This window comes from Epinephelus lanceolatus, chromosome 23 (genome assembly GCF_041903045.1).
Source record: "Epinephelus lanceolatus isolate andai-2023 chromosome 23, ASM4190304v1, whole genome shotgun sequence".
NCBI classification, from domain to species: Eukaryota; Metazoa; Chordata; class Actinopteri; order Perciformes; family Serranidae; genus Epinephelus; species Epinephelus lanceolatus.
Genome location: NC_135756.1, coordinates 17,553,090 through 17,570,243, shown reverse-complemented (window position 1 = coordinate 17,570,243; position 17,154 = coordinate 17,553,090). Strand labels below are relative to the sequence as shown.

Sequence of the window (17,154 nt, the reverse complement as noted above, 5' to 3'; positions counted from 1 at the left end):
ACGGGTAACTGATTTGATGGCTGAACACTTCTCTTTAGAGTCCTTAGTACAGACTGAAGATGGATATAAGAGTGTAATCACTTGACGATTCTGTCTGATAGCAGGCAACTACATGCGTATATTTTGGGAAAGCTTGTTTTACATAGAAACAAAAAGAGAGATATCTGTATCGCTAAAAGAAAGAAATTTTTTGTCAGGAGAGGGATTTGAACCCACGCCTCCATTTGGAGACCAGAAGTCCCATTCAACTTAGGAAGGAGTCAACCCTTGAGTCTGGCGCCTTAGACCACTCGGCCATCCTGACAACTGAAGGGCCAGCTTCACAAGTTACATGTAAATAAAACATAAAGGTTTACAGACTTACAGGAGACTTGGAAAATGTACAACAAAACTCATAAAGTCATTGTCAGCCTTCAAAGAAGCAACACATTATAGTTATTTGTCTAACATATCTACACATCTGGCTTAGGGTCCTCAGCACAGGGTAGACTATGACTGTTTAAGTCTCAGCCTAAAACACCTTTGCCCAATATGGGGCTCGAACCCACAACCCTGAGATTAAGAGTCTCATGCTCTACCGACTGAGCTAGCCGGGCTACTTCTGACTGAAAAATGGGTCCGATTTCGGAGCTGCATTAATTCTAATCAGTTGAAAACACACGCGTAGTTGGATTTTGTGGGTAGACTGTCCAAAATATTGATGGCTGGATGGACCCATAAAGTCATTGTCAGCTTTCAACGTGGCAACACATTGCAGTGTTTTGTCCACAACATCCACGGCTAAGTGATTTGATGGCTGAATGTTTCTCATTAAAGTCTTTAGTACAGGGTAGACTACAACACAAAGTGTTACTCTAAAAACCTTTCGCCCAACGTGGGGCTTGAACCCACGACCCTGAGATTAAGAGTCTCATGCTCTACCGACTGAGCTGGCCGGGCTATTTCTGACTAAAAAAATGGATCAAATTTGGTCTAGCATTGAGAAATGTCACTGTGGTTTCTTGGTTGGCAATCCACCGATCTAACCCTCACATGGATAACCATTTTATAAAGAAATGGATGGAAGAGTTAAATCAGACGATAGATTACTGTTTTTTTGCAGAGGCTTTATAGGTGTTCTTGGAGATCTTGGGAAAGGTCTGAAACTGGTAGTACCAATCAGTGTTCAGTTTTTAGTGCCACAGAAGGGCCTCATATTAACTTGCACGATAATGATCCCAATGCAATCAAAAAATTGAGCACCAGTATTGGATCAGTATCCGGTAGACACCCTGAGTTGTGGTATCAGAATCAAGACAGAAAAGGCTGGTTCACATTGATGCGAACCAGTAAAACCCAAAGAGGCACTGTATGGTATTGAGCTATACAAATAAACATGACATTACTGCAGTGATTCATAGATCAATGTGTTCGTTTAAAAATCACTCAGTTTGATTGATTTGTTCTTGGATCAAAACACACCATGGATCAAAGCTGACATTTACAATGTGTGTGTGAGTAACTGGCTGACTCAGATAGAATACAGTATGTGTATGTCATCTGGTGTGAGTGAGCGTGTGTGATAAAAGTGTGTTGGCAGGTTAGTATCACTACCATTACAGCTGAGGACAACGTGACATGACTACCCGAGTCAGACAAAAGAAGAGTTTAAACCGTGTGTGTGTGTGTGTGTGTGTGTGTGTGTGTGTGTGTGTGTGTGTGTGTGTGTTGTCACTATGATGTCCCCAGGCTTCTCTAAAATGCGTCACACATAACCTGAACAACAGCCAGGCCATCACAATATGAGTCACGGCGCATTTCCAGAGATAAAAAATACACAGGTAGCAAAGTGCTGAGAGAGATTTGCACGAATGAGAGCAGAAGTAAACAGCAGATTTAAAAAAAGGAAAATAAAGTCGAGAGGTTAAAAAAGGCAGAGATGCTATCCCTTGCAGCCATCGTTAATCAACATTGACGAGGGAACGAACAAGATTAAAGGAAAAAGTGAAAGAGACAGATGAGTAGGGAGGCAAAGAAAAACAGTTCCTAGATATTAAGGAAGAGAAAGGAGGAGAGAATAAAGACAGTGAACACAAATACACTGCATGCACAAACACACAGAAAAAGAACAGGATGAATTAGATTATATCAAAGCAACTGTCTTTTAAGATACAGTAGCTCCGCACAATGTTACATGACAGCGAGGGCAGTGTGCTTCCTGCTTCGTCTTCTTCTGCTCTTTATTATATTTCCATTGAGACAGACGTACAGAATGTTGCAATAAAACACCAAGTCTTTTCTCTCCTTATTGTGTTTGTTTCTGTGGGTGAGTGGGTTTGTCTGCTGACTCGTACAATAGCGCTTCACACACTTGTCGACGGCTGTCTCTTACTTTTACAGCATTATAGGACTTCCCCAAAGACAGAGGGACACAGAGAGACACTAAGGCTGACACTGAGTTTCTTTCACCTACTGCATTTATAATTCTTAATTAGCTATTGTGTGCAAAAATGACACTGCCGCAGTATTCTGTGCCATTATTCAACTGTTTTTCACCTCTTGAATGCATATCTTGATTCGCCATAATTCTGTTGTTGTTTTATTCTGCTGATGTATATACTGCAGTTAAATTTTCACACTTACAGCCTCAGCACAGTGACGATAAATATTCTACTTTTAATATTTCAATTTTTAATATTTATATACTAGTGTTAACACTGCGGCATAATGCACATTTTATTTTAAAGCACATTTCATTTCTATTTTATTTCATTTTATTGCTTTATATTTACAGGTGGTGAATGATGCATCCTACAGATGCGCAGAGATGGATCATCAGTGATGTATCCTGGGTTTATCGGGTGTTTCGTGTAATTTCGAGTAATAATTTCCCCTTGGGGATCAATAAATATGTCCTCAAATGTCATGTTTTGTCCAAAACCAAAATGTATCCAGATCACTGTCACAGAGAAGAAAAGAAACTAGAAAATATTCACATTTAAGTAGCTGAGATCAGAGAAATAAGAGACTTGATTAAAAAAAATTGCTTGAACTGATTAATCAGTTATCAAATTAGTGGACAATTAATTTGAAGGTTGACAACTAATCAGTTAATCGTTGTGGCTTTAACAGACACAGAGTGACAGAAAGCATCTTTTGCCTCTCTTAAATATACGGCTGGGTGATGTGGATAAAATCAAACATAATATTTTGACCAAATATCAATATTGTGTAGATATTGTAAGATTGACAATTACTGCTTTTGTGAAATATTTAGAAAATTAGATTTTTAATAATCATCAGTAATGTGAATATAATGTCTAAGTAAATTCAAGCAAATAACAGAGCAGCTAACACAGTCTGGTAAGTTCGGAATTACATTTTACTGTAATGCAGCCTTTAAAGCCAGGAAAAAACAACACTTAGAATAATTCAATATCAAAAATCTAAGACAGTATCTTGTCTCACCTCACAATATTGATATAATCTAATATATTGCCCAGCCCTACTTATAAATATTCTTTCTCTAGTTTAACCCCTCCATCTCCATGCCTATTCCTCCCTCCGATATGCAAATACTGACTCACTATCATACAGTGAAAATATGCAAGACTCTAATTTAAGTTTTGATCATTTGTTTCAAGTATTTATCAAAGTTAAACAATTTGACATGTGAGATTTTGCAGCTTTTCTCTGTCCAATCTCATCATGAACTTAATCCTTTTGGGTGTTTTGGCTTTTTGCTCTTATTTTTCTCACACAGTGACCGTGCACACAGAGTTATGGAACAAATTACATCACAATTATCAGAGTTGCCTCTAAATTTATAGATATTCACACTGTCTTTTATTCAGTCCTTTTAAGTGTGTTTCAAATTCTTTTTGAAGTTGAATCATCTGTAAAGCACTTTGAAGCTGCCTTTTGCCTTTTACCAAAGCAATTAATCCTGTAATAGTGAGAAAAAACACAAGATAAACTGTTAATAAAATAAATCACATTGTTTCAAATCTTTTTGAAGGTTATTCCAGGTGAGAGGAGCAGAGCACATAAAAGCTTTCTTTCCCAGCTCAGTCTGTACACAAGGAACAGGCAACAGAACTAAATCTTAAGTTCTGAGACTGTAGCTACAGACAGATCTCTGTTCAATCAAAGTACAAAAAAGCACTAGCATTAATTCCTGTGACACTCTGGAAGTGCCACTAGTCACCAAGCAACCAGTAGCTTTCTCCAAGTTGTCATTCCTAACCTGACAGACGCTTCTTAGGGGGGCGCACTTTGATACAGCAGCTGAGAAGTGTAATAAATGTAATATATAGAAAGTTTAAGTATTGAAATGGGCAGCTGATGATTAAAATATAATGCATGTATTTCATATCACGTTCAGGGGGCCACACAAATGTTTCTGAGGGCCACCATTAACCTGGGGGCCGCACTCTGAGCAACTATGCATTAAAGAAATGAACAGGCACGCCCACATGCATCATTATGCACTGTAATCAGTCAGGAAAACACACACATACAAACACAATCACACAAACACACACACACACACAAAGCCTTAATAGTCTTGCTCACAGAAACATTGCTGAACTCAAGCAAATAAAGTCTGAACACACACACAACTTCAAAGGTTTACATATAAAGAATTCAGAGTCTCACACACACACACACACACACACACACACACACACACACACACACACACACACACACAGGGGCTTGTGCCAAAGCTCCCCCAACACACACACTCAGCTGGAATGCAGAGCTGAGACATGCCAGACCACCAGAAAGCGAGAAGGAAAAGAGGGAGTGAAATCTAAAAAGGAAGCAAGAAACAAAAACAGAAGGGAAGGAGATAAGGAGGCAGCGAAAACAGCGTGTTAGCTGTGTCCAGCAGAAACAGAAGGAGGGATGAAAAGAGAAGGGGAGAGAGCGAGAGAGAGGGTCGGAATACATGTGTTTTTCTTCTCAATTTCTGCTGAGTCGTCTTTCATTCCTCCACCTCTGACCCTGTCAGACGCTGCCTGATTACGCGGGGGATGGAGAGGGCCGGACGCCACTCAAAAGTGAGACAGACATGCAAACACGCACGTGCATCAGAGACATTGTGGACATGTGAACATGTTCTAACACACTGTGAGAAGAATCTAATATAAAAATCACTTATTCACGCTACAGTTTTCCGTCTATTTTCACATTCAAATGATAAAATACCAAGAAAAAGAAATAAATCTGAACCTTGTGCAAATGTGACAATCACACAAACAGGAAGACAAATCAAGGTGACAAATCCTTCACTCAGATGTCTCAGGGAGGGACGGATAAATTCATCAAGCTGATGTAAACAAGTGCAAGATGGCTAATTATCTTGACTGCAGTGACACTCAGCAAATCAAAACGTGTGAGTCTGATTCAACAGTCTTCATATTTTCTTGGTGGGCATGTTTGGAAACCCTCAGACAGATCGACTGTGCACAAGTTTCTGAATAGGACACACACACACACACACACACACACACACACAGTGGAGCATCATTCATGACTGTGTTTTCATGCACTTGTGTAACCAGGTTACTCAGAAACCAGAGTTTACAGCGCTCCAACAGCCTCCACTTAAGTGGCCACTCTCAGCGTGAAATCAATAACTACAAATAAAAGATGTGACGAGTCTCCCAACACGCTGCTGATAACAGCCTTCATCAGCACCCCTTTGTATTTTTGTTCGATTATGACGGGCGTAGGGCTGCTGGCCACCTGTGCCTGTTTTCACTTGAGCTGATATCAGAAACAAAAGTACACACAGGCATCAACTGATCCATATGATCACAATAACACACCACTATCAGCTGCGTTCTTCTTTTTCAACCTTTTGAACTTTTGAGCAACACACTCCTGAGTTGCTTCTTGACCTCAGAGCAGGTGGAAGAACGTGAAGATGGTGGAAAAATACAAGAGTCTTAGAAAGGCTCACAAAGAAGCTGCAGCCTTTACGGCTGTGACTCACTATCTTTTGTGCTTGTGACTTCTAAAGCAGGTTGAATCGAGCTGCAGTTTTTAGTAGCACGTGTGACTCAACAAATGTCATTATAGTGAACTAAAACTACTGAAACTGAAAAACAAGGTGTGAGTGAACATTTAGGTTAACTGAAATAAAAATGAACTTGACTTTAAAAAAAAAGAAAAAAGTTAATTTAAATATTATTGTGTACTTACAAAACTAACTAAAAATCAAATTAAACTATACTGGAAAGGTCTTTAGTTTTAGTCTTTATCAATTTGCTCAATTCTTTTTAACACAGAAAGCATAAGGAGTCATTTGTGTATTGAGACTGGGGTGCCAAAATGAGGGTGAGTCAACTGCCTTTGTATTGTAATACTTACTCTGAACTGAGAAAAGCTAAGCTAAAAATTAACATTTAAACAATTAAAACTAAACTGAAACAAGTGAACCCACTCTGGAATCTACCTAACACTTAACTGGATTAAAAACAAAAATGAAAACAAAATAAAAACAAAAAATAATAATAATAAAAAAAACACATTCTTAAAGAAGAAATAATTTCTAACTAAGGAAAGATTTCTTACAAAAACATGTTCAATCTGATACTCTTATAAATCCACCCCCCACCCACTTTTTTTTTTAAATTATCTATTATTATTATTTATTTATTTTATTTTTAATTGATTTCTTCTTGTGTCTTTTTCTATAAATGTATAACAAATCTCCCTTCAGAGTATTTTTGATTTTTGACTTCTTGAATATTTTCTATATTTTTGTATCAGAAATTCTGTTTTCACTTTTATACTTTTGCCACTGTTTGTTTAACTTTGACAACCCCAATAAAAAAATAAATAAATACAAATTGTAGTATCCCAATTTCACCTCAGTCAGAAGGATTAAATTGGGCTTCTCAGGACTTGAATGGCTTCAATAACAGAACGTTTCCAAGTAAAACACTGTAGCTATATTGTGTTGCTGTATCTTTGGAAGCTGAAAAATGTTAAAAGAAATTGTTTAAATTTGCTTTTTATACTCAATATTATGAGCATATATTTTGGCTTTAAAATTAAGTTAAATATGAATTTGTTTATTAAAGCTTTGGGTTGTAATTGTTTCTTTTATTATGAGACTTGGTGCACATGTCATGTACAGCCCCACCTTTAGCTATTAGATGCAAGTAATGTGGGTGCACTTTCAGTTAATGTTGGGCAGCTAAAGTCAGTGTTAAGATTTCACCCACTTAAGTTCTTTAATGAAGTTCACTAAGAGTCATGTTTGGAACATTTCTGGGTTCATTAAATTAATGATTTAATTTGTGAAGTGACAAGAAGTCCTTGGAAGTGAGTGTCTGATCCTTTTAACGCCAAAGAACTGAAAATAATATCTGCCAAAAAAAAAAAAAAAAAAAAAAAAAAAAAAGAAAACATGAATACATACCAACATAACGTTACTGAATCAGGGTGCAAGAGAAAAGCACATCTACAGAAATATTAATGACCTTTTGTTGTCTAATGAGCGGTCCACATAATTATAACATGAAAGAGAAGAGAAGAAGAGCGGGGAAGAGAAAATCCGCTTGTGAATATGGTGACAATTTTTCCATCCACTCGTTATCCCCCCCTCAGGCCACTGCTCATCTGTCGTTCAATATTAACCATCTCGGTGTTATTACTCCTCCGTCTCATCCCTCGATTATTCTGCGCTTGCTGGGTGAGTCACGCTGCCCCCCCCACCACCACCGCCTCACAAACAAACTGTGACAGAAACACACACTTAGATGGACAAACACACACACACATGTGGAGCGCACAATAGTGCCCACACGCAGACATACTGTTGGAGGCAACGGTCGTGCTGTTTGTGTGTGTGCGTGTAATGACCGTGAGCACTTTCGCCCACTCAGGCATCAGACAACAGGCAGATTAACACACTCGCTCTTCGTTCTCGGAGGATAAAGGTGGAGGATGAAGAACATAATGAAGAGGAGGCAATCAAATAAGAGGAAGAGGAATGAGGGGAGGAAACACGAGAGGATTCTTCAAAAGACACGGAGCAAGCTGACGGAGGGAGATAGTATCAGATTGTGTATATGTACGAAAACAAAAGGAGACAAGTATGGATGAAAGAGAGGAAGAGGCAGGAGATTACAGGAGGGAGAGAATGAATAAAAAATAGCCAAGAGACCCCCACAAATTTTTCATACGTGCAACTGCATTTCAGGAATTCTATCATGCTGTTGGAGTATAGGCCTATAGGTTACTTGAAAGCCATGTCAATATGGAGATGATATACTCTGGTTTCTTATTTTGCAGTTCATGTTCCCAATTATCTGATGTGTATTGAATTATATTGGTACAGTTCACATATTAAGTTCCAAATTATGTATCTGTATGCATGTACATGTGTTAGGCCAAGGGGTCAACAACCTCTACTGTTAAAGACCAATTTTTTTTTTTTACTTAAAGCCCCGTTTCCACCGAGCAATATGGTACGGTAAAGTTCAGTTCGGTACGCTTTTATTCCTGTTTCCACTGTGAAAAGTTGTGGATGGTACTGGTGGAACCGTTCTGTACCGTCCCCATTTTTGGTCCCCCCTCTGTTGGGGTACCTAGCACACAGATCTGGTACTAAAAGGTGGAGCTGTGAACACTGCAGTCCGTTGATTGTGTCTTTAGCAGCCTGGCAAACGCGAGGTCAGATGCTAGGTGCTATTTTTGTGCCTTTTTTGTGCCAAGTTCCAAGAACGCAGTGGCAGCTTGCAACTGAGGTTGCTCACGCCGGATGTCCACTGGATCCGTTGCGTGTGGCTGGAATTGGCGGATCACGAGATCATAATGTCACGCGATAATCTGCGGAAACCCTGGAGGTATAAAGACATCAACAAACAAAGAAAAGATTTCCCTGCCTGCTGGACATTGACCACTGTAGGCCATTTCGTGATTTTTCTCTTGATTTTGTGACGCTGATGTGGCGATGTGAAATACGATCCAGAGTTTTCATGGGTGTTTTATTTGGAAAATTGACCAGATACTCTTGTCTTTTCTGCGCCTGACTTCCTGTTTGACTCATTTGGTCTGGGCTTCTAGGCCGCGACTAGAACGCGCCATGGTGCTTCTGGTGGAGCAGCTTACATTGACTTGAATGGCCGTAATTAGCTCCGGCATCCGTGCCTCGGCCGGATCACGCACGCGATGGATCCAGTGGACATCCGGCTTTAAGCACCGTATCAAAGCCTGTTTATCTGAAATCCTGAGTGCAGAGCTGATCTTCTTCCTGCCGCTGTTTATGAGTGTGTGTAGGCCTATCGTCCGTGGGACAGATGTAAAGCTCTGGGTAACCCTGCACTAACATGATCAAATTGTGACTGATGTTTACGGAATTTGGGAACGATATCTGTCAGCTGTGAGTGGTTGGTCCTTGTCACGTGACATGCATTGCACACTGTGGGTTCCAAAAGTTGAACCCTGTTTATCTCGGGGTGCTCAAGAACACGTGTGTGTTGCGTCAGCGTCACTCTGCCGTTTGAGCGGACCTGACATTGAAAACATTGAATTTGAGAACGCAAAGAACGCAGTATGTGTACCGCTCACAAGACACCACTTCCTTCATGCTAACTTGAAAAAATGAGCACACCACAGCCTCTTAAAAACAGTAACATTGGCATCTGATTATTTTTGCCAAGGGGGGCAGCCAATGGGGCAACCCAGCAATTGTATCAAGGGGACCATAGTCCCTGCAGCCCTCCCTTGAAAACGCCACTGGAGAAAAGGCGAGAGTGAAATGCTGACCCTAATCAGTCACTCTCAGATGCAACATCAGAGTCTGTAGAGTGTTTAAAGAGCATTTGTCTGCATCTGTCACATGTATTTAACATAAACACATTACAGACGTCAACCTCTCTGAACCCGACGGACAGACGGACACAGTGTGATAGACTGGTATGTATGGATAGATTTCAGAGGGGCAGAGCAGAAAAAGCAGCAGAAGAAAAAGGGGAGTGACTGCACTGTAATTCTGTTCATTCCTCACTAACTCTTCCCAAACCCACTCCTTATAAGGAAAGACATGGCTACCACAGGCCTCCACACACACACACACATGCAGAGAGAGAAAGTGGAGAGAAACCTCACAAAATCACAGCCTTGTAGGAAAAGAAGGGGGAAAATGACCCTCTCTTTCCTTTCAGTTCCAACTCTCTCTTTCTTTCCGCTGTGAAATGAACACAGCGTCTCTGTGAAAGAAAAACAGAGAGGAAAGAGTGCTGTTTCTCTCTCTCTCTGCATTAAAGTTAAACTTTTATAAGACTCCCGAGTGCAGAAGGCTCCTCCTCTCGTTCTTGGTTATATTCTCTCTCCATGAATCTGCCTCTTGCTCTCTCTGCTCCATTCTTTGCTCTCCCTCCCCTCTGCTCTGTCCATCTGCCTTTTCCTCCCCCCGCTATCACTCCCTGTATTATTTACCTTATTCCCTCTGTCTCTCCATCTCCATCCCTCTCTTCCTCACCTATCTCTCCATCCTGACTAAATAAACACACAGGTTTGAGGACCATCTGTTACTGATGAGCAATCATGTGTGAAAAAACACACACACAAATCCCACCCATCACCCATGCACACACTTTAATGTAGAGACACTTTAACAGTCGTGATGAATAAACCTTTCTTTGGGTTTTTTATCTTTTAGTAAGGACGTTTGAACTCGAACAAAATGTGTTGCACGAACACACGTGAACCTGGACACACACACATGTACAGTATGCTGAGATGAGCACACACACACACGGGCACACACGAGAGAGGAACAATGAGTCATATGTTGATGAGCAGAGGATGGAAAGAGGTGCAGACTGCAGGCAACAGAAGGAGAAAGGCGATGCAGGCAGAGAGATAACTGTCACTGTATCTCAAAGAATCTTGTATCATGTATCAAGGACTGAAGAAAAAATGACTTCTCAAAGCTTTGCTGAGGCTGCACGCTGTCTTTTCCTGAATCATATTCTCACAGTCAAACACATTCACACTCAGATGTGCCAAGTCAAGCTTCACTCCCTCCGCTGTTGACTGGAGAGGAGGCAGCATTTAAAGGAAAAGGCACACAGGCTGCCTCTCGGTTATTCTAGTATTTTGCTTACTTTTAATTAAAGTCTAGGCTTCAGAATAGCGTTGCAATGATAAATCAGTCAGCTGTCAACTATTAAATTAACTGCCGACCAATTTGATGGTTAATTGATCAATTTAAGTATTTTTTTTTTAAGAAAATAAAACCAAAAATTGCTGATTCCAGATTTTAAATGTGAATAATTCCTTGTTCTTTACTCCTCTGTGATAGTGAACTGAATATCTTGAAGTTGTGGACATAACAAGAAATCAAGGAGGTCATTTTTGGGCTTTGGGAAACACTGATCAACAATTTGCACCATTTTTTGATATTCTATAGACCAAACAACTAATCAATTAACCAAGAAAATAACTGACGGATTAATCGACAATGAAACAATCTTTAGTTGGAGCACTACTTCAGAATGAGCTTTGTGTCCCTGTATGGTGGACACAAAAGTATCCTTACTTTGGATTTTGGGGACGATGAACAAGTGGTTAAATTACTAAAATATAAATAAATAAATAAATAAAAGTCCTGGGCAGTTTGAAAATCTGTAGACTTTCCAATTTAGAGGAGCTAGAAAATTAAGGTTTATTACAATTTGGGTCTTATTTTTGCAGTTTTTGCCACCATTTTTATCTGTAATAAGAACATTTGAATCTGTTCTTATATTTTTATCTAATTTCCTGGGTTAAAATTGTTTTAAACTTGTTTTAATTTCAATCTTTCTTTATTCATCTACCCCGTATCCATTTATATGTCTCTATGCTCTAATGTGTGTACATATATCTCCGTCTTTGTGAAGCAGTTTGGTGCAAAACCTGTTCCCTTTGCAAAGTGAGATATAAATCACAATTTGACTGATTGAAATAAAATAAACTTGAAGTCTGAAACATTGTATAGTAACTGCTGAGAACTGGGAACTAGGGATGTGCAGGGTTAGTTGACTGGACGAGTAAATGCTGCTCTCCTTTCTAGTCAGCACCAGAAATTCATGTCACATAATTTGCTATGAAATCACGTCTTCCTAGAGGAAGGTTACTCTATAAAAGCAAGCACTTGTTAGCTGCTAATGTTAACAACATTGAACAAACACCAAACGTCCTGCCCTGCAACTAGTGAGGTAGAAAGTAGGACAAAGATGACATCTCCTAAAATAAAAGTGCTTTGTCAGTATTTTGATTTTATTTACTCAACTGTTGTCATATTTTGTAGATTAATGTACATAGTTCATATGGCACAGTGCAAAATGCCACAGATTTCAGCAGCATTTTAATTATGATTTGGCTACTGAAAAATGCAATTAATGATTTCAAATAGCTCTTTTAATAAGCAACTTTTGGAAGGATGTGTTCGATGCCCTGAGAGCAGTGTTCTATCAAAATATCCCCAGAGATCTAAGGGTGATTTTCCTCGAAACAATCCTTAAAGGATTTGAGGGGAGGGCAAAAATTTAGCTATTACAAATCCTCTTGGGGGCTGCGATTAAATGAATCACAGTTAGATGTTTGAATCCTGAACCTCCAATGTACAACATCTGGATTAAAGAAATATTCTGTTTATTTTCCTTACTTTAAGTCTAGTCAAATAGCCTAAGTTTTTAACTTTTGTTTAAATGTCGGGGAAATTAGTCATTAGAAACATCTCTGCTGGGAAGCATTACCAAAGCACAGCATTACCAAAAAGAAATCAGATGGCCAGGAAACACAACCAATCAGACAAAGCCTCAGATGACTTCACATTATTTGGAATATAAAACAATTGCAAAAACGGTTACTCAAACTGCCTGGCACGCTCGCTGTTCATTCATCACAATTTACCGGTTTAAAAATGTTCGCAAATTACTGGTTACAAATTACTGGTTCAATAATAATGACTGTGCACGCACAGTTTCCCTGTGCAATGAGATCATCATCATCATCAGATGTTGGGGAAGACGACCAAACACAGAAACTTATTTGTCTAATGAGCAGCTGACTGATGTAATCAAACAACAGCAGAGGCAGCAGTTGAAAAGCGTGACTCCTGAGGAATGTTTGCAGAATCCCTGTGTGTGTGTGTGTGTGTGTGTGTGTGTGTGTGTGTGTGTGTGTGTGTGTGTGTAAGTGTGTGTGCGTGTTCAGCTTTTTCTCTCCGCCCCTCTTTACATAAATCCTTCCCCTCCCGTTCCCCTGCCTCATGTGTAACTCCCATCCAAGAGATTCACATCTAATTTTTTCACAAGAAACAGTCAGTCAAAATCTATGACTCAATTCAGTAAAATTCATATTAAATGTGGAGCATCAGTGCAATAATGCTACTGTTTTTAGCTCATCTTATTCTTTCCATTCATCCCTAATTTCCCCTCTTTCCTTCCTCCCTCCCTAACTCCTCTCTTCAAGTCAATCTATCGCTTCTATCTTTCCACCCACCCTCCCTTTCCATCACCCATTTCTCCCCTGTCACATCAGCATCCATCAGTCTTTCCATTCCTCCACATTTCATCTGCTGTTTTCAGCTCAATTTCTCCACGCCACCCATTTATCTCCCCTCCTCTCCGCCCTCCTCCTGGCACTTGTCCCCATGCTTTCCAATTTGATCTATCCTTCTTATCCACTTCCCTAATTTCCTCCTTCATCCTCTCTACGTTTTACACATCTTTACATCTCAATCCATCTTCCTGATGCATTCTTCTCCGCCCCCCCCTCTCTCTCTCTCTCTCAGGTCTATGGTGGCTATAGGGATTGCCAGGCGAAGCATTTTTTGCAGCCAGCTGGCACAGGAAATCTTGCTGGTAACTTTTTTTTTCTGTACAGTAAATGGAAATCTCGCAGAGGAAACACTTGGCACCGTCGGTTTCTATTGGATTCGAGCTAATCTGAACCCATGAGGACAAGCTCAACGCCAGCTTGGAGTAATGGAATTAGAAAAGCAAGATGCTCGGTTTAAATCCAGGTGTAATAACATTAAGTGCTGAGCGGTGATTATAATTTTTTGACTCAGTCAGCACACAAACCGGTCCAAGGTGTGCTCAGAGTGCATTTATGTGTTTTAGTGCAGCCTTTTGCCTTTTATTTAGAGCTGTAGTAAACTGTTTATTCAGTGTGCTCACGTGAATAAATGTCTTTGTGATTATTTAACTTGTCTCAGATGGTTTAAGCGTCTCCACAGAAAAACTTCTGGTGGCACCGTCTGTTAACACATTAACCCGAAGGCCTGATTTACTGCCATGTTCATAGGGTGGAAAATACACTCAAGTGCCAGTCTGTGTCTCCTCTGCGCCGTCTCGCTAACTTTGTCGCTCCGAGCTACAGAAGAAAAAGGCTGAATAAAAGAAGGACGACAACAAAGGAAGGAGAAGAGAGGAAAGACAATCTCTCTCTTCTCTGTCATCATCCCACTCTTGACCTGAGGGGAAAGTGCTGCCCAGGTGTAATGGGCACTGTGCTCACCTGTCTGTTTGGGTTAACCTCCTCTCTCTCTCTCACACACACACACACACACACACACACACACACACACACACACACTGAGAGAAAGAGCTGACAAACCACCAAACTTTTTGCCCACTGGTCTCAGCAGTTAGTGAATTTGCCACTTTTATTCCACCAAATACAAAATACAGCTGTAGAGTAGGGCTGCCCCGGACTATACTGCCCCTGAATTTTCCTAATCGACCCATAGTTTTAGGGCCATTAGTCGACTAGTCTCCCGCATGTTTATGCTATTAATCAAATTATTAAATTATATATTTTGGGTGGGAAAACACTATGGATTGAGTTCAAGTTCAACATTGTTAACACTGTGCTACATTACAGAGAAATACAAAAGCGTACTAATGAACCTTCATTAATATAGGCCTATATTTTATGTACAAGTGCACGTCACACACTGAGCGAGCCGCCTGTTAATGACGCTGTGGGCTAATGGGCATGAAGCTACTTCCATGCTTCAGATGATACGTCATGTTTGTAGTTGACCAATGAAGATGAGTTTACATATCACCTTGGGTTTGTCCTTCACCTTCTCAAAATGATCCCACACTTTGGATTTCCTGCCCGACATGTTATTAACTAGCCTGTGGAATAACCGCAGGTACCAGCCCTGGAAATTCAATTCAAATTAAATTCCCACATGCTCTAGTCATATAGGTTTTGATTTATTTTGACAAGGCGCAGCTCCTAATAGAGTTTCACTTTTGTTTAGGGCAGGGTTCGACATAAGCAATGGCCCGATGGCCCAGGGCGAATCAAAAAGTATGTTGGGCAAGTTGACTTACCAGTCACAGTGACGCTATAAGGGTTTTTTTGTTGTTGTTTTTTTAAACCACGCCGCGTGCAACAGGTCAGAGCTCAGTGAGACGTTCTATGCTCAGCATGCTCGAGAAACAAACTTACTCATTTCCTCACTAAAACTCTAACTTTCAGTCAGTAAAACTTTCAGTTGGTATAGCCTACTAGATGATCAAAAATGACGTCGAAGACTGTGTATGTATAAAAGAAAGAGAGGGTTCCTTGCCTCTTGGAAAACGGAGTACACCTGGGTGGAGGAGGGTGATGGTACTGGCATGTACTTTTCAATTTGCCGCAGATTCCCAGCCAAAGCTGACCAAATGGGCTCGTTTTTCAATGGGACAACAAACTACAGAAAGCAGGCGTTAGACGCACACAATAAGAGCCGCCAGCATTTGCAATGTGTGCTGGCAAAGCGGGTTGCAGACAACCCATCAAAGGGGCCGCTTCATGTCTGGACCCAGCGTGCAAACAGTGAGACCATCCAACGAGTGGAAAAATTAGTGAACACAGCTTTCCACATCGTGTAAAGTGAGCTCCCATTCATGTCCTATGAAAAAACGGTCGCCCTTCTGAAGAAGAATGGAGAAGACGTTGGCTCTCAGTACATCCCTGATGTAGCATGTCGAAGGTAAGAGTACTAGTGGCTACTCAGCTAGCTAGCTACTGCCAGCTGCTTAAATGCAACTGACTGGAGGAGCAACCTGAGTGTCCACACACTGACACGGCTGCTCTTCATTAGCCTGAAGGGGCCTGACATGGAGCACTTCAATGCCACGCCAGTAGTGAGGAGGTGGCTCAAAGAAGCAGAAAGAAGGCGCGTTCAGTGAAAAGAATTGAACAATTAATCTCTATTGTTTAGTTTGTACAATGTGTACACACAAATGAAAATGAAATTAAATGAAAAATGGTGTTAAATGAATGGAAGTTAAGTTAGTTAAGTCAGTAAAACTCTGAACTAGTGGGGAAAAAATGTTTTGTTGAACACTGGTTGTCTTTTTTTCTGTGACTAAGCGACCATTGAAATCTTGCCGACTAATGACCTTTCTGGTCGACTGACGTTTGCTCAACTATTAGGGGGCAGCTGTGAAATCAATCTCATGATTCCTGAACCACCACAGAGGAGACATGTCTTCTCCCTCTCTGGCAGACACACACAAACACCTTTATCCCCAGCCAGCATCTTGAGTATTAGGCTAAATAATTGAAGAGAAAAACAGTGCAGCAGTAAAAGTACAACAGCCAGTGGCTGCTGCACACTCTCTAACACACACACACAGACACACAAGCACAGCTCCTGAATCACACCACCGCCACGTACCTTCTATTTCCATAAAACATGCACAAATTGTTGCATGCAAACAAACACGCTTGATAAAAATAGAAAAGGGAGATGGATGCAGTGCAGAAAAGTTCTTTACATGCACAGAAACTGCACGTGCACGTACTGTACACGAGCAAATACAAATACACAATTATAAACATGCAGGCAACTGTGCAATTAGCGCCTCCAGACACACACACTTGTGTATACAAAAAGCCCAATTGTCCTGACATACACGTAAGCCTGCCAACAAACACGCAAGGGCACAGATTCCCTCCTGGTACAGCACTCTCTCTCTCTCTCTCTCTCTCTCTCTCTCACACACACAAACACACATACAAACACAGCAATATGTCCAAATTAACATATACAGACACATGTACATATGTACTGTACGTGCATGTGTACATAAAGACATGTAAATCTCACACACCTCAAACATTTATGACAGTACTGACAAAGCCTAGTCACTGCAAACA

General features: G+C 40.5%; 1 protein-coding gene and 3 non-coding genes across 12 annotated transcripts in view; all 4 read right to left on the bottom strand.

The window, feature by feature from the left end:
• Window positions 1-17,154, bottom strand: part of LOC117249617 (ELKS/Rab6-interacting/CAST family member 1-like) — a 216,466-nt gene that overhangs the window by 171,262 nt on the left and 28,050 nt on the right. The window lies entirely within an intron of this gene.
• On the bottom strand, window positions 192-304 carry trnal-caa (transfer RNA leucine (anticodon CAA)). The gene is made up of 2 exons: window positions 267-304; window positions 192-237 (listed from the first exon to the last, which is right to left on the bottom strand). It is a non-coding gene; the product is annotated as a tRNA-Leu (tRNA).
• trnak-cuu (transfer RNA lysine (anticodon CUU)) lies at window positions 524-596 on the bottom strand. The gene has a single exon. It is a non-coding gene; the product is annotated as a tRNA-Lys (tRNA).
• Window positions 867-939, bottom strand: trnak-cuu (transfer RNA lysine (anticodon CUU)). The gene has a single exon. It is a non-coding gene; the product is annotated as a tRNA-Lys (tRNA).